General features: G+C 42.9%; 1 non-coding gene across 1 annotated transcript; it reads left to right on the top strand.

The window, feature by feature from the left end:
• The first annotated feature begins 922 nt into the window (after positions 1–922).
• On the top strand, positions 923–1,009 carry trnay-gua (transfer RNA tyrosine (anticodon GUA)). The gene is given in 2 exon segments: positions 923–959; positions 974–1,009. It is a non-coding gene; the product is annotated as a tRNA-Tyr (tRNA).
• The last annotated feature ends 17,629 nt before the right edge of the window (positions 1,010–18,638 follow it).

Here is an 18,638-nt window from a genome sequence, read left to right as displayed (position 1 = left end):
GTCGACGATGATCTCCTTTGTTTTGTCAACATTCAGGATCAGGTTGTTCGCCTTGCACCAATCCACAAGGTGTCGCACTTCCTCCCTGTAAGCCAGTTCGTTGTCGTCCTGAATGAGGCCCACAACTGTTGTGTTGTCCGCGTACTTCAGGATATGGTTGCTGCTGTACTTGGGGCGACAGTCATGGGTCATTAGGGTAAACAACAGGGGGCTCAGAACACATCCCTGGGGTGAGCCGGTGTTCAGGGAGATGACACTGGATGTGTTGTTGCCCACTCTGACATACTGGGTTCTATCTGTTAGCATGTGAGAGGTAGCGGGATCAATGCCCGCATTCCAAAAGCTCTTTTGTTTTTTTGTCATTAAATGTTCCCAAGTAGCAAACACTAATCCAGGCCCCAATCCCGATATCTAGGCCAAATACAGCCATAGGTATCACCCTAAACTCAGTCCTAACCTAAACCCAGTCCTAACTGCATTCTCCTGTCTAGCACCTTGTCTTGTCATGTTGTGGGATCAATGCCCGCAGTCTCCTAGGAGTTCTTTGCCTTTTGTAGAAGAGATGTTGGGATTGGATCTATCCCTTAACATCCAACTAATTACCCCAAACTAGGGGAATTACCTCAAATGGTAAAGTGCTTGCTTAGCATGCGAGAAGTGGCAGAATCGATACTCACATTCTCCAAGGAATCCTTTGTATTTTGTAAAAGAGATGTGGGATTGGAAATCGTGAAAAGAAGTGCCAAGACCGTTTTCAGGACCAACTGATGACCTCTGAATTCGATCAGAAACGTCACACCTCTCCACCTGAGACTCTCCACCACAAGACTTGAGATAGACTTGATAGTGGCATTCTCAGCCACAACCGCAATGAGACGCCGTTGAACGCTCGGCCGTACTCACTAGCCTCAAAGCAGCAAGACCTTCGATAGCTCAGTTGGAAGAGCGGAGGACTGTAGTGGTTCAAGCTGGCATCCTTAGGTCGCTGGTTCTAGTCCTGCTCGAAGGACCAGCCCTTTGCTTATGTTATGTCTGCCAGGAAAGAATGGCAATACCGTCTTGTCTGAATGACCTCTGCTTCCCTGTCGATGGAGTTGGACTTGAGACTTTGTCACGCAGTCTGAAATTGGCAAACGGAGAAATTCTGATTGAGTTATCAATGCAGTTTGTCTATTTGAATACATTTCATCTCAACTCCTGTTGGAAAAGGACAGCCATTTCCGTGAGAGCACAAGACCCCTGGATTGTACCCCAAAATACTTTGCGCTCATCAAAGAGTAAAATTGGTGTCCTGGTTTGCAAAGCCTCCATTGTTATGCCAGAAGGTCCCAGTCACATCCAAGACAAAGGGTTCCATGGTGTAATGGTTAGCACTCTGGACTCTGAATACAGTGATCTAAGTTCAAGTCTTGGTGGAACCTACTTGCCCTGCAGCAATCGAGTGTTTGGACTGTGTCTTCCTTTAACAGTAAGAGTATGATGACTTATTGACTTACTCTACAAATCAGTGGTAACCGTGGATCAGGATGAGGTCCCCAAACGACGCCAATGTCTGTGACAGCTGATGTCAAGGATCAGCTGATCAGTAGATACTTGGTTTGTGTGCGGGGCCACAAGTCTTTCCAGTTCCAGTTAAAAGCCAGGCTCCTCATGTAGTTTCCATAGAGTACCAAGGGATTGTCCTGTTGCCCTCGTATATTGAGGGAAAAAGGAGGCGTTTGCAAGTGGACCTCAGACCTGGTCACCTGAACAGGGACTTGAATCCCGGACACTCAGATCAAAACTTTCATGTTCGGGTGACCGGCTCAACCTTTGTCGTGTCTGACCATGAACTCTTTTTGTCCAGAAGATATTTGGCTTGTCCATGTGGGTAGTTTAAGACCTCAGTCCATCTTGGAGGTGGACATTTCGGGACCAGGGCCGCTTCATCGCTGCAAGGACAAGTACAGTATGCCAGAAGATTTATCTGCCAATGCTGCAGCAGCAGGGGAATTAGCTCAAATGGTGGAGCGATTGCTTTGCATGTGAGAGGTAGTGGGATCAATGCCCGCATTCGCCAAAACCTCTTTTGTTTTTTGTGATTAAATGTTCCCAAGTACCAAACACTAATCCGGGCCCCAATCTCAATATCTAGGCCAAATACAGCCATAGGTATCACCCTAAACCCAGTCCTAACTGCATTCTCCTGTCTAGCACCTTGTATTGTCTTGTTTGGGATCAATGCCCACAGTCTCCAAGGAGTTCTTCACCTTTTGTAGAAGAGATGTTGGGATTGAATCTACCCCTTAGCATCCGACTGTTAGAATAAAATGTAGATAGAGGTATTATTTTGTTTGTTATCACCCTTATATCCATTTGCTTAGATAATAGAGAGAGTGTTTGAATGTGCTGAAGAAGGAATGTTCCCGTGACCCTGATCAGAGACCCCCCCAGTGACCCTCAGGTCCTGGAAGTGCCTGGATGCACCAACAGCGACTCTGCAGATGCTCATGTTAATCCCGCAAGAATGTGTCAAGATAAGAACTCATAAAACATTACAAGTATTTTCTCTCACATACACACACACACATAGACAAACAAAGACAGCTCGTGCAACTGTCTTCTCCCCCTCCCCTTAGAGTTGCACGACCATGTAGTAGGGACCCCCGAAAGAGAATAAAAGGAGAGGAGTGTGAACTGCATATTCAGAGTGGAGCGGCATGACACTGGGTATGTGGTTTCACTCTCCTCGCTGCGAGAAACTTTGAATATTGTTGTCTGTCTCTTCTGTATTTCTGTATTTAAGTGTTTTTACAAGTGTCACAGGAGTTTGAACCTGACATTTACTTGGTCCTTCGAGCCGGATCCCAAGATACCTGAGGAGTCCAGTTGTGGAGCGGACAAGACAGAAAGACCGTGGCCACGGCAGACAAAACCCTTTGATGGGCTGTCTTCTCAGCTCAACAACTGGAAGCTGAAGGTTGACGGAATACCGACGGAAGAGAAGACAACAAACAGTAAGACACTTTTGATCAGAGTGTGAGTGTGAGTGAAAGGGTGTCATCCCTTTGTGTTAAAGCAGGGGTGGGCAAACTGAGACCTGGGGTCCACATGCAGCCCGAAGGGTTTTTGACCCCGAGAGCTGAGTGCGGCCCGCGAGTCAATAAGGTTGTCACCCGGTGCTAAAAGCCTTGTGTATACTAGTTGCTGGCAAGCAAAGAGACGGACTCGACAGTCTTCTGTAGGAAGACGAGCTGGCAGTCTTGTGTAATAAGATGGACCCACAGTGTTACGGAGTTGGCGGTCTTTCACAATAAGAGTTGGCAGTTTTTGGTTGTCAGGTTCAAACTCCTGTGACACTTGTAAAAACACTTAAATACAGAAATACAGAAGAGACAGACAACAATATTCAAAGATACTCGCAGCGAGGAGAGTGAAACCACATACCCAGTGACATGCCGCTCCACTCTGAATATGCAGTTCACACTCCTCTCCTTTTATTCTCTTTCGGGGGTCCCTACTACATGGTCGTGCAACTCTAAGGAGGGGGGGAGAAGGCAGTTGCACGAGCTGTATTTGTTTGTCTATGTGTGTGTGTATGTGAGAGCAACTACTTTTAATGTTTTATGAGTTCTTATCTTGACACATTCTTGCAGGATTAACATGAGCATCTGCAGAGTCGCTGTTGGTGCATCCAGGCACCTCCAGGACCTGGGGGTCACTGGGGGGTCTCTGATCAGGGTCACGGGTACATTCGTTCTTCAGCACATTCAAACACTTTCTATTGTCTAAGCAAATGGATATAAGGGTGATAACTAGCAAATTAATACTTGTATCTACATTTTATTCTAACATTTCCCTCCTGTTTATCACACCTTTATCTGTTTGCTGTTGTTCCTTGGGTCTCCTCTCGGTTTTTTCCTCGCAGGTCATCTTTGTCAGAAAATGTGCTTACATTTAAACGGAAGTGTTCTCATCATCTGAGTCAAAGTACAAGTCAGAAACACGTCAGGAGCATATCTATAATGGCTGTCCTAGTCATCATCACTGTCATCGCTGCCACCTGCCACCAGTAGGGGGTACATTTCATTTACCTTGTTGTACTAGTGCCATGGTTAAATTCACAGTCCATGTGATTGTAACCTTCAAGATAGGATGCAACATCCACATAAGGCACACAAAAGAAGGGCAACAGCGAGTGCAATAAGCACGGACATCACGTAAGGAGACCATTGTCTCCAAAATGCTCTCCACCAGTCACCAAACACCTCAGTGTTAACACCAGTGTTCCTTCATCTTGGTGTTTAGCGCCTCTAAGCCAGAGATCGCACGCATCAGTATTCCTGTGGAATCTGTATTGTTGGGGATGGACATGCAACATTGGTCGCCAAACATGGCGCACACTCCTTGCTGATGTGCCAGCAGTCCATCCAAGGCGATGCGATTCTGGAAGTCCATGAGTGACGTGGCATGGAGTTGTTCTCGAATTGCTGTGAGTCCGGCCTCGGTGTAGTTCCCAAGCTTTTGTATGTCATAGTGGAGGTAGTTAATCCTATCCACATTTTTGTCAACTTATCCATGGGATAATACTTTCCTCCAAACCTGATGCAATCTGATTTACTAGTCTTTTTCTGGTCGTACCCCTCGTGGCACGCTGATGGCATCGATGTAAGTGGGATTGTCTTGCGTCATCTAGTCGGTGTCTGGAACCTCCCTTTTTGTTTGGAAGTAGTTTGGGAGGTGATGTTCATCTGCTTCAAAGATAGCATTTAGTAACATGTCAACACTCATAGGGTAAATGGATACTGGAATCAGTAATGTCACTACTGCACATGTTCCGCTCATGTTATATACAATGTCATAGTGGTATTTGTCTCTACATCAACACCACACGTCTGCTCTCTCGTACTGTTTGTGTGTGTGCATGTGTGTGTTCGTGTGTGTGTGTGTGTGTGTGTGCGTTTCTGTCAACCTCATTGTCATCCTTAGCATCAGATGAGTCAGAGTAGGCATGATCCCATCACACACCACCTCCTTGCTTCCTTCCACCTTGCTTGTTAAGAAAGTCCTCCATCAAGTCTTTGGTCCAAAGGTGGCCATTTGTTGCCACTTCTAGATTCTGGTGCTTGGCTTGTCCTTGCATCACAGGTGTGATCCTGTCCAGTTCTAAATCGGCCACATTCCACTTTAGTGGCTGGTGATGTGATTGTCGTCACCATAAATACCATGTCAGCAAATGTCTTCTGAACTCTTCAGTAGTCTTGGAAAGTGAGTCACAATGCATGTCTGGAGGTGATTGTTTGCTGTCAGACCACAGTTCATGTGATGGATCTTCTTCAGGTCATGGTGAAGATAAAACTGGACACTATGGCATGGCTGATGAGATGAGAGGACTCATGCATGCATGTTGTTGAATCAGGATGTTGTTGTCAGTATGTTGGCAGAGCAAGGGTGGAGGTGTGCGATCAAGATCATGGTCCACTCTGAGACATTGAGGCACTGTATGGGAAAGACGAAGACACTGCAACTTGTTAGGAATACCAATCCTGTTACAATAGTGATCTTAGAACTAGGATGCATTGTTCGGTTTTCTGGCCAAGGGTATGTGCTGTAATCTTCACTGCTCAGCACGATGCCTCAGAGTCTAGGACTCTGAAGTCCCCTGCATCACAGACTGGTCTTTACCTTCCTCGTCAGACTCCTGAACAATGACTACTTTACAATGCGTTTGATGTACCCAAGTACTTCTTTCTGCAATTCTTAATGCTGTTGGTGTCGTTAACAGTACTTGATAAGGCCCTTCCCACTTGGGAGAGCGCTAGCGTTTTCTTTCTCCACTTTTACTCAAAACTTGGTCTCCTGGTGTCAGACTCATGTCTTCTATCAAAGTGGAATCGTCATCAGTTTCCTACACATTTTCGGACTGTGTCAACCTATGAGGTGTAACAAACAATGTTTCATATGGACTCAAACCATTTGTGCCATCATGTTTATGTGTAATTTAACAAGATCTAAACATTGTGTCCTTGGACGCTTTGTTTCTTCCATGCATTCTTTGTTCTACTAGTCCTCCACTTTGGGGATGGCACGTGCTATGGTTCTTTAAGTCCATGTGGAACATTGTTCCTGTTTTCCTTTCCTTTTTTTCTTTTCTTTTTACAAGTTAATTTACAAAGTGACTGCTGTAGTCTAATTCTGTTTCATTGAAAATATATTCCATGCAGATTAGATGAATACCATGTTAAACTAAGATCAGTACCTGTCAACCACAAGTAAAGTTAGTAGAAGGTCAGGACACAGCATCCTGTGCTGCTGCGTCTCGTGTTATCTTTGCAGAGATCATTGTGGGAGAACCAAAAAGCCAGGATGGTCTCAGGCATTTATGGCCATTCACTCATTGGAGAACTAAACTCAGGAGGTAATAAAGATAATGGGGCGAAGGAGCAAGTATCTGGTCCAGGAACAGGATCCTTGTCCATCTTACACACATACCCCCTACTCCATCCCATCTGAAGCCAATCTACAACAGCTCTGGGATGCAAGAATCAGGGCTTATTTTCCTTCACTTTTATTTAGCGCAATAAAGTCCATGTGTATTACTTGAACTTAATATTGTGGTTTTGGAAATTGGCCATGCCTCGGTCACAAGTTTTTAACGTTTTGCACACATTAAAAACGCTCTACAAAAATTTTTTGAATACGATTTTTTAAATACGAATTAAAGTGGGTGTTAATAGTGTGACACATCCCTCCTGTTGAGACATGTGTTACACCATGGCTCAAAATATCAGCCCACTTTTACACTTTTTTGGCAAGATTGGTTTCTTATCTGTCGACATATAAACTTTTTTTGTCCAGGGTTGCTTTATTCCTAAGCCAGTGGTCAATTTCCTGTTTTGGACTTTGTTGTTGCATATCAGCCAATATCTCAAAGTCTACTTGTAATTTTTCAGTTTCAAGATGGTTCAGTTCCTTTAGTGCCGCTTGTTTTACCATTTTATCAGCGAATGCATTTCCTAAGGGTATCAGTATTAGTATTATTTGTATGTGCTGTGCATTTACATACAGCAATTTGTTTTGGTAATTGCACTGCTTCTAGTAATGCTGAATCCAACATCTACATCTAATTAGTGAGTCCTAAAAGGACATCATTTGTTTTACCCACTTTTATGGCCTTCTTTTGCTAATTGATGCAACAAGGCTATTGTGTCTTCCTCACATGACCTCCTATCTGGTGACGCTAGTAGGATGTCATCTACATATAGTAATATCTGGCTTTCATTTGGGGGTTAAACATAGACATAATGGCTATCATTGCTTGTGAATAAATCGTCGGGCTTTCACAATATCCTTGTGGTAAGCGTGTGTATGTATATTTTTCCTGCAAACATAAACCTTCTTTCTCTATTGGAATGTAGAAGAATGCATTACTGATGTCTACTATGGTGAACTATGTGACATCTGTTGGTAAAGAATTTAACAATGTGTGTGGGTCAGGCACACAAGGTGCTCTTGCCACCACAGCTTGATTTACAACTTGTCCTGTATCATTCTCCATCCCACAGAGAGTGGTGATTTTTCCCACTGAAAAAATAAAGATGTTCCATTTTAAGTTGTTACATTCTACCAAGGCTTTAGCTTTTAACAATCTTCTGTCACTGGTTTTATTCCTTCATATGTATCTGGTTTTATTGGGTATTGCCTAACACATGACCTGTAATCATTTTTAGCTTTAATTTGTACAGGTTGGGCTCTTTTAGTTAGTCCTACGTCTGATGTATCTAGAGACCACAATATTGTTGGTATGTTTTTTAATTTGTTTTCTTCCTCTTCGGTCAAAACATAAGTTCATCAAGCTGAATCTATTATGTGTCAAAATTAAGTGCCACAGTGCCAAAATTAACCTGAATTGTCCAGAACAATGGTTTTCTCAATAGTCCTGTGGATTCACTGACTTCATACCCCTGTGTGTCTACAGTCCAGTCTTTGGCATTCATCCCAATTTGTATTATCTGCCCTGTGTCTTCCCATTTGTCATCCGACTCTTTGTAGAGTGATACATGTGGCTTCGTCCACCCATAATACAATGGGTCAAGTTCTTTTAATGTCACGGCCACTGCTGCAGTACTTACTCCATCAGTATACAAATGTGTAAGGAGTATTTTTGCAGGTGTAGCTTTTTCTAATCTCTTCTCATAGTTTAGGTCGGGTCCGCTGTCTTGTCTTAAATTAATGGTTACATGCAGTTCATCTGGTGGCATTTGATCCTGTACTATTTGAAGCAATGGTAACGCTTCCTGAAGGAGGCTAGTGCCTATGCTCGAGGGAGGCTTGTTTGGGATGTCCAGGGAATAGATATACCTTGGTTCCCCTTTCCCTTGCAACACGAAGCTACTTTGTAATTCGTGTTTTCGCCTCACTACCAGTTGGCCCTTGTCTGTGGGAACTAGGGCAAGACCCAATGCTCCCATTGCGTCTCTTCCTAGTAAATTTGCTGGACATTGTGGGGCTAGGAGGATGGATAGTTTACATGTCCCCCCTTGCGGGTCTCTAATAGTTGCTGGTAGGGAGTTGATTGCTATTGTCAAATCTCCTCCTGCTGTCCTGAGCCATGTATTGCCTGCAGATCTGAAATGTGGAAATTCTGCCCTGCAAGTTGTTCTACATGCTCCCGAGTCACAAAGGAATCTGATTGGATTACCATTCACTTCCAATGTGACTTCCGGTCAGGGATGTTCAAAGGCAAATATCTCTTGTAGATTTAATTCTACTACTGGTTCATCATTTCGTTCTGGTTGTATTTGTTTAGACACGTCTAGTCATGCTGAATATGGCTTTTGGTTCCTTTTGAACTGGCCTTTGTCACAATCACGGGAGAAGTGACCTTCTTCACCGCAATTCCAACATCCAGTAGTGTTGGGGTAGCTTCGCACATTCTGTCTACCTGTTCCTCTACCTCTACCTCTTCCTCTACCTTTTCCTCTGACTCTCCCTTGACTTTGGAAGAGGATTTCTCCGTCATCTATAACAAAGGTGTCTGTTTTTTGCATCTTATTTTTGTTATTTAACACCTTTTCTGCATGCTGCGCGTACGTGATATAGTCTGCCATAGTTGCTGAGGGCATTCCGATGAAATGTTTATCAACCCACCCTTTTATGCCAGGATTTGAATTAGCATGTATTGCGTTCTTTAACTGTTGTTGGTATGGGCCTGTAGGTTCATCATCTTCAACAAGGCCGCTATTTTGTTTAAATACCGTAATCATACGCACTCTATACTCATCAAATGATTCGTCATGCTTTTGTTTGCATTGTCCTATTGTTGTGTAATTAGCTCTTTTCCTGAACTTTGCTAGGACTCTCTTTTCCAACTGATTGATTCTTTGCTCCAATGTGGGGTCATCATGGGCCACAGGTTGGCCATTGCCATATGTGGGGCTCCAATTTCCTTTACACAGACACCACTCTGGCCCTAAGGCTGTCATCCACACTTGTTGTACTTCTATTCCGTTCAGGTGGTATGACATTCTCAAGTTGTTCATGTCTGTAATAAATCTTACAGCGTCCTCTTTTACAGGTGTGACACTATCTAAGGCCTTCTTTACATCATCCTGTGTCCATGTACGATACACAAGGATTGTGGGACGTTCATCATTGGCTACATTAGGATTCGGTACTTCTATCATTGGAAACGCATCGGTTTCCGGTGAAACCCTAGGTGGTGATTTAGGAGAAAATACTTCTCCCATCTGTTTTGACCACTCAACAGAAAAAGGTTTAGCTCTTGTTTGTGGTGGGTATGGCGCTGATGGTCTGACATCATGGTTGTCATAATGTGGGGGTTCAGCGAACTGTGGATACAATCGTGATTTTCTACTTACTACACCATCCTTTTGACTACTATTGCTCACTCCTTTAGTTGGCATAACCCTACTTTCGTTACCTTCCTTTCGTGTAAAAAATGTGTCTGAGTCTTACTGTCTTACTTTTCCTTCATCTTTTTGATACTCCTGAAGTAAAACTTCCCTTACTGTATTTTGTAACTCTTCCTTTTTACAACATTCGCTTTCTGCTCTTTCTCTCGCCTTCCTTTCATTCTTCATTTTAGCCTGGCCTTTCTGTCTTTTTTCTGCCAACTCCTTCCAATATGATAAGTCATCATACCCTTCCTTTTGCATTTTATTGGTTTGATTCTTGTTCTTTTTCGCAATATCCTGTTGCAATTTAATTAATTTAGGGATCGATAATTGTCCGTCAAAACCATACTTGTTAATCCATATTTCTAGATGTTTTATTTTGGTTGGTTGGTGTTGAAACACGTAACACCAATCCTTGCAATTCAGTTCCTCCCTTTTGACTTGTGGTTTCCCACTTTTATTTCCCATCTTGGGAATATTTTGGTCCCTGTTGTGATGAGCTTCCTAGGGAAAACTAACAACAGGGTTGTTTGTCAGTGAGAGAGTAATGAACTTTTCTTTGAGGTAATTCTCAAGCTTCTACCCCGGTGAGGGCGGAGAATTCTTGCCTCTGCTTCCTCAAAGACTTTTTCTCACCCTTTAATATGAAGACCTGTCTAGTGACAAAATCTCCCATTCACACACTCATTCGTACTTTGAAAACGTTTTCACATTCAAACCTTGAAAAGGCCTTTCACCGACATGACCGTCAACTCCGTCTTTGTACAAAAACTGCCAACTCTGTCTTATTGTGAAAGACTGCCAACTCCGTCTTAATACAAAAAACTGCCAACTCTGTCTGATCACACAAGACAACTCCTTTCTATGGCAGGAACACTGTGGGTCCGTCTTATTACACAAGACAACTCCTTTCTACAGTCAGAACACTGCCGGGTCCGTCTTATTGCAAAAAGACTGCAAGTCCGTCTTACTGCAAAGACTGCCAAGTCCGCCTCATCACAAAAGACTGCCAGCTCGTCTTCCTACAGAAGACTGTCGAGCCCGTATCTTTTGCTTGCCAGCGACTAGTATACACAAGGCTTTTAGCACTGGGTGACAAACCTTATTGACCTGCGGGCCGCACTCAGCTCTAAGGGTCAAAAACACTTAGTGGGCTGCATGCGGACCCCAGGTGTCAGTTTGCCCACCCCTGCTTTAAAACAAAGGGACTCACACTCTGATCAAAAGTGTCTTACTGTTTGTTGTCTTCTCTTCCGTCGGTATCCCGTCAACCTTCAGCTTCCAGTTGTTGAGCTGAGAAGACAGCCCATCAAAGGGTTTTGTCTGCCGTGGCCACGGTCTTTCTGTCTTGTCCGCTCCACAACTGGACTCCTCAGGTATCTTGGGATCCGGCTCGAAGGACCAAGTAAATGTCAGGTTCAAACTCCTGTGACACTTGTAAAAACACTTAAATACAGAAATACAGAAGAGACAGACAACAATATTCAAAGATACTCGCAGCGAGGAGAGTGAAACCACATACCCAGTGACATGCCGCTCCACTCTGAATATGCAGTTCACACTCCTCTCCTTTTATTCTCTTTCGGGGGTCCCTACTACATGGTCGTGCAACTCTAAGGAGGGGGGGAGAAGGCAGTTGCACGAGCTGTATTTGTTTGTCTATGTGTGTGTGTATGTGAGAGCAACTACTTTTAATGTTTTATGAGTTCTTATCTTGACACATTCTTGCAGGATTAACATGAGCATCTGCAGAGTCACTGTTGGTGCATCCAGGCACCTCCAGGACCTGGGGGTCACTGGGGGGGTCTCTGACCAGGGTCACGGGTACATTCCTTCTTCAGCACATTCAAACACTTTCTATTGTCTAAGCAAATGGATATAAGGGTGATAACTAGCAAATTAATACTTGTATCTACATTTTATTCTAACATTGGTACAAAGACGGAGTTGGCGGTCATGTTAGGCTAGAAAAGGAGTGCTTCCGCGGTGAAAGGCCTTTTTGGGGTTTGAATGGGAAAACGTTTTCAAAGTACGAATGAGTGTGTGAATGGGAGATTTTGTCACTAGACAGGTCTTCATATTAAAGGGTGAGAAAAAGAGTAAGTCTTTGAGGAAGCAGAGGCAAGAATTCTCCGCCCTCACCGGGGTAGAAGCTTGAGAATTACCTCAAAGAAAAGTTCATTACTCTCTCACTAACAAACAACCCTGTTGTTAGTTTTCCCTAGGAAGCTCATCACAACAGGGACCAAATTATTCCCAAGATGGGAAATAAATGTGGAAATCCACAAGTCAAAAGGGAGGAACTAAAGTGCAAGGATTGGTGTTACGTGTTTCAGCACCAACCAACCAAAATAAAACATCTATAAATATGGATTAACGAGTATGATTTTGACGGACAATTATTGATCCCTAAATTAATTAAATTGCAACAGGATATTGCGAAAAAGAACAAGAATCAAACCAATAAAACCAATAGTGTCACCATTAACAAACTTAATGTATACAAATGACGTCACTCTTACAGTGGAATGAGGAGGCAGAAAAAGCATTCTGTGAAAAAGAGTACTGGTAGGAAGTACTATTCTAGCACTGCCTGATTACAGCAAAACATTTAAACAAACAGTAGATTGTAAAGGTGTGAAGTGAGACTGAGGTCATGTACTCAGTCTTACTACAAGAGTATGGTGCAAAGAAACGACCAATAGCGCACTTCTCTTCTAAGCTAGATGCAGTAGCATGCATCTTACATTGTGTGCGGGCTGTAATAGCAGCATCTATGGCTGTGGAAACAAGTGCAACTATTGTATTGTTCCATCCACTCGTACTGAAAGTACCTAATGCGGTTTCCACTCTGCTATTACAGACTAACATGACATTTTTGTCTCCTGCTATACATCTGTCTTGTATGGCGACACTTTTGTCCCAACCACACTTAACACTTGAGCGATTCACCACGCTCAACCCAGCTACCCTTCTACCACTCCCTTAGGAAAGCGAACTAACAACAAAAACTGCAAAGTGTAGACCAGACATATTAGATCAGGCACTAACATAAAGAGGAGATTTTTGTAGATGGTTCCTCAAAGAAAAATAATTTGGGGAAAAACAATAACAGGCTATGCAGTCATAGCGCTTACAGAAGCATGCAAATTAATGAAAGGTCAAAAGGTGACAAATTATACCGATAGCCAATATGTATATTCAACAGTACATACCTTTGCACAATACTGGAAAAACAGAGGTATGATAACATCAACGGGAAAACCAGTAACTCATGCATGATTATTAGCAGCATTACTAGAAGCAGTGCCATCACCAAAACGAATTGATGTATGTAAATGCACGACACATACAAATAATACTAATACCCTAAGGAAATGGTTCACTTATAAAATGGTAAAACAAGCGGCACTAAAGGAACTGAACCATCTTAACACAGAAAAAGTACAAGTAGACTTTGAAATGTTGGCAGATATGCAACAACAAAGTCCAAAACAGGAAATTGACCACTGGCTTAGGAATAAAGCAACCCTGGACAAAAATGTTTATATGTCGACAGATGTGAAATCAATCTTGGCAAAAAAAAGTGTAAAAGTGGGCTGATATTTTGAGCCATGGTGTTACACATGTCTCAACAGGATGGATGTGTCACACTATTAACACCCACTTTAATTCGTAATTAAAAAATCTTATTCAAAAAATTTTGTAGAGCGTTTTGAACGTATGCAAAACACAACGTCCAGGACAACTTGTGACCGAGGCGTGGCCAATTTCCAAAACCACAATATTAATTTCAAGTAATACACATGGACTTTATTGAGCTAAATAAAAGTGAAGGAAAGTCAGCCCTGATTCTTGCATCCCAGAGCTGTTGTAGATTGGCTTCAGATGGGATGGAGTAGGGATTATGTGTATGAGATGGACCAGGATCCTGTTCCTGGACCAGACACTTGCTCCTTCACCCCATTATCTTTATTACCTCCTGAGTTTAGTTTTCCAATGAGTGAATGACCATAAATGCCTGAGACCATCCTGGCTTTTTGGTTCTCCCACAATGATCTCTGAAAAGATAACACGAGACGCAGCACAGGATGCTGTGTCCTGACCTTCTACTAGAGGTTGACAGGTACTGATCACAGTTTAACATGGTATTCATCTAATCTGCATGGAATATCTTTTCAATGAAACAGAATTAGACTACAGCAGTCTCTTTGTAAATTAACTTGTAAAAGAAAAGAAAAAAAAAGGAAAGAAAACAGGAACAACGTTCCACATGGACTTGAAGAACCATAGCACGTGCCATCCCCAAAGTGGAGGACTGGTAGAATAGAAAATGCATGGAAGAAACAAAGCGTCCAAGGACACAATGTTTAGATCTTGTTAAATTACACATAAACATAAGGGCACAAATGGTTTGAGTCCATATGAAACGTTGTTTGTTAAACCTTATAGGTTGACACAGTTCAGAAATGTGTAGGAAACTGATGACGATTCCACTTTGATAGAAGACTTGAGACTGACACCAGGGCGTTTCACGGAGCAAGTTTAGTGAAAACTCTGAGTATGTTAACCCTGAAATGAGGGAAACTCTGAGTTTTCCGTTTCAAAAAGGGAGGTAAGTCAAACCAGAGACAGAGGAGTAACTCCAGCCTGTTTCACAGAGAGAGGTAACTTAACCTCGGTGTCAGTTACTATGGCAACAGACTCTGTGAACATAACCTGGTCGGGACCAGGTTTTCTTCAATGAACCTCGAGTTTCTTTCTGTCTCCACCCTCTTACGCTACACACGGTGTGATTCATTCATTGTTGTGCGTGTTTAAAGCCAGTTTGGTCGTTTTTCTTCAAGGTGTGCTGTGTGTCGCATTGTTTTTTGAACCATGGCATGTCCGTTTGTAGAAGACCCTGTAGACCAGAGGTAGGGAACCTATGGCTCGGGAGCCAGGTAGGGCTCTTTTGATGACTGTATCTGGCTCTCAAGCATTTCTTACCACAATAAAAATTTATTTTTGCTAACATTTTAAAGTAAACCATCACAGAAATGACGGTTAAAATAATATTCAAAATCAACTACTTTCTTATGCATTTTAATTCGTCCATCTATATTCTGCTGCAATACGGCCAACCATATCCATCTTTCCTGGTGATATTTTCCAGGTCAAACACCAAAACTCGATTATTACTGGGTAATGCTGTAGTCTACCTCGGTCATTGAGATGTCAAAAAAACATGTAAATGTAAACTTTCCTCCTTTAGTCAAATAGCTAAAGCTGCAGAACCAAGCCGTCTGACGAAGATGGCCAAAAGAATGAAATACGTCTACGGAGTACGGTGCAAAACTATGCAGCAGCAGAAGTTGTTTTAATGGCAACAAGTATTTGATTTATTATTAGACACTGCGCTGCTCACGAAAGTGTGCTGGCCACACCCCATTGGCGTGGGGTAGTGTGCCTGGTCTACGTAATTAGAGCCCATTATCTAAAACTGTTGGTCTTACATAAAAATGCACACATTTTATTGTATTCAATGTTTAAAAAATGTATATGGCTCTCACAGATACACATTTTAAAATATCTGGCCTTCATGGCTCTCTTCGCCAAAAAGGTTCCCGACCCCTGCTGTAGACGAAGAGGCACTACTACTCAGAAGAGAGCTCCGCATTCGTAGGGAAGTTATCCACAGGCCGAGATTGGACACGCTATCATTTCCAGATAATTTTCTTTTCGAACGGTATCGCTTCACTTCACCATCCATCACTTACATCCATAATCTCATCCGTCAGGACATTCAAAACATCACCAACCGTGGACGTCCACTGTCATCCACCCAGATTCTGTGTGTTGCTCTTCGGTTTTTTGCCAACGGAAGTTTTTTATATAATATAGGTGATGCAGAAAACATTAGCAAGGCCACCGTCTGCAGAGCTGTGAGAAAAGTGTCCCTACCACTAAAAAGACGAATCAACTCCTTCGTTGTGTTCCCGGGACATAAACCCGTGGGGGTCATCAAGGAGGAATTCCACAGAATTGCAGGTGAATGTAGAAATCAGTTAAAATGTATGATTATAAATCATATTCAGTTAATGACATGGTGCTGCAACCTCACACTGGGATTTGTCATTTTAATTTCTTTTAGGATTCCCTGGTGTGATAGGGTGCATCGATGGGACGCACATTCCCATCGTTGCTCCTTCAGAAAATGAAGGAGACTATGTGAACAGAAAATCCATTCACAGCATCAATGTGCAAATAGATTGAAAGTCAGACTGCATCAAACTGCAAAAACTCAAAATCAAACCAACAATATTTGTCTTATTTCTCGTCAAAATGTCTAATTTCTGATCAAAACAAATCACACCTAAAAGTAAATTGTTTTTAGACAATGTTCACGTGGTTTAATCACATTTCACTTAAAAAAATAATTTGAAAAATCTGTCAGTGGAGCAAGTTTCTACTTATTTCAATTGAAAATGTGAGTGAAACAAGTGAATATTGCCTGAAAACCGGTTACTTTTTATGTGGTGTCTTAAGTGTAAAGACATTTGATGAGAAATGTAGACCAACTACATGGTCACCCATGGTGAATCGAGGGAACGGGGCTCCATTGATGAGGGCTTTTTAAAGTCGTGGTGCACGCGCTTAACTCAGAGTGAACAAACTCTGTGTTGATTGAACCAATTGAAATCACCTGTTCTGAAACCCGTAAGTCAGAGTTTCCTGTCTCAGAGTAGATCAACTCAGAGTTCAGGGTTAGACTCCAGAGTTGGTTGAACCTGCTTCGTGAAACGGGGCCCAGGAGACTGAGTGTTGAGTAAAAGTGGAACAACAAAACACTGGTACCCTCCCAAGTGGGAAGGGCCTTATCAAGTACTGTTAACGACACCAACAGCATTAAGAATTGTAGAAAGAAACACTTGGATACATCAAACCCATTGTAAAGTAGTCATTGTTCGGGAGTCTGACAAGGAAGGTAAAGACCAGTCTGTGATGCAGGGGACTTCAGAGTCCTAGACTCTGAGGCATCGTGCTGAGCAGTGAAGATTATAGCACATACCCTTGGCCAGAAAACCGAACAATGCATCCTAGTTCTAAGATCACCATTGCAACAAGAGGATTGGTGTTCCTGACAAGTTGCAGTGTCTTCTTCTTTCCCATACAGTGCCTCAATGTCTCGGAGTGGACCATGATCTTGATAGCACACCTCCACCCTTGCCTTGCCAACAACAACATCCTGATACAACAGCATTCATGAGTCCTCTCATCTCATCAGCCATGCCATAGTGTCCAGTTTTATCTTCACCAAGATCTGAAGAAGATCCATCACATGAACTGTGCTCTGACGGCAAACAATTACTTCCAGACTGAAGAGTTCAGAAGATGTTTGCTGACATGGTGTTTATGGTGACGACAATGACATCACCAGCCACTAAAGTGGAATGTGGCCGACTCAGAACTGGACAGGATCACACCTTTGATGCAAGGACAAGCCAAGCACCAGAATCTAGAAGTGGCAACAAATGGCCACCTGCAAGGAGGACATCCAGAGAAGAGACTGGAACAGCAATATGACCCTGGCATGTGCAGCAAAGGAGACTTTGGACCAAAGACTTGATGAAGGACTTTCTTAACAAGCAAGGTGGAAAGAAGCAAGGAGGTGGGGTGTGATGGGATCATGCCTACTCTGACACATCTGATGCCAAGGATGACAATGAAGTAGACAGTAACGCACACACGAACACACACATGCACACACACAAACAGTACTCGAGAGCAGACGTGTGGTGTTGATGTAGAGACAAATACCACTATGACATTGTATATAACATGAGCGGAACATGTGCAGTAGTGACATTACTGATTCCAGTATCCAGTATCCATTTACCCTATGAGTGTTGACATGTTACTAAATGCTATCTTTGAAGCAGATGAACATCACCTCCCAAACTACTTCCAAACGAAAAGGGAGGTTCCAGACACCGACTGGATGACGAAAGACAATCCCACTTACAAATACAAACTAGAAAAATCAGATTGCAGCGGGTTTGGAGAAAAGTATTATTCCATGGATAAGTTAACGAAAATGTGGATATGATTAACTACCTCCACTATAACATACAAAAGCTTGGGAACTACACAGAGGCCGGACTCACAGCAATTGGAGAAAAACTCCATGCCACGTCACTCATGGCCTTCCAGAATCGCATCGCCATGGATGGACTGCTGGCACATCAGCAAGGAGTGTGCGCCATGTTCGGCGACCAATGTTGCATGTCCATCCCCAACAATACAGATTCCACAGGAATGCTGATGCGTGCGATCTCTGGTTTAAAGGCGCTAAACACCAAGATGAAGAACACAGGTGTTGACACTGAGGTGTTTGGTGACTGGTGGAGAGCATTTTGGGGACAATGGTCCCCTTACGTGATGTCCGTGCTTATTGCACTCGCTGTTGCCCTTCTTTTGTGTGCCTTATGTGGATGTTGTATCCCTATCTTGAAGGTTAAAATCACCCGGACTGTGAATTTAGCTATGGCACCAATGACAACAAGGTAAATGAAATGTACCCCCGACTGGTGGCAGGTGGCAGCGATGACAGTGATGATGACTTGGACAGCCATTATAGATATGCTCCTGACTTGTTTCTGACTTGTACTTTGACTCTGATGACGAGAACACTTCCGTTTAAATGTAAGCACATTTTCTGACAAAGATGACCTGCGAGGAAAAACCGAGAGGAGACCCAAG

Source organism: Doryrhamphus excisus, linkage group LG6 (assembly GCF_037039965.1).
Source record: "Doryrhamphus excisus strain RoL-2023G ecotype Guam linkage group LG6, RoL_Dexc_Guam_v1.1, whole genome shotgun sequence".
Taxonomy (NCBI): domain Eukaryota; kingdom Metazoa; phylum Chordata; class Actinopteri; order Syngnathiformes; family Syngnathidae; genus Doryrhamphus; species Doryrhamphus excisus.
This window is presented reverse-complemented; position numbering and strand designations above follow the sequence as displayed.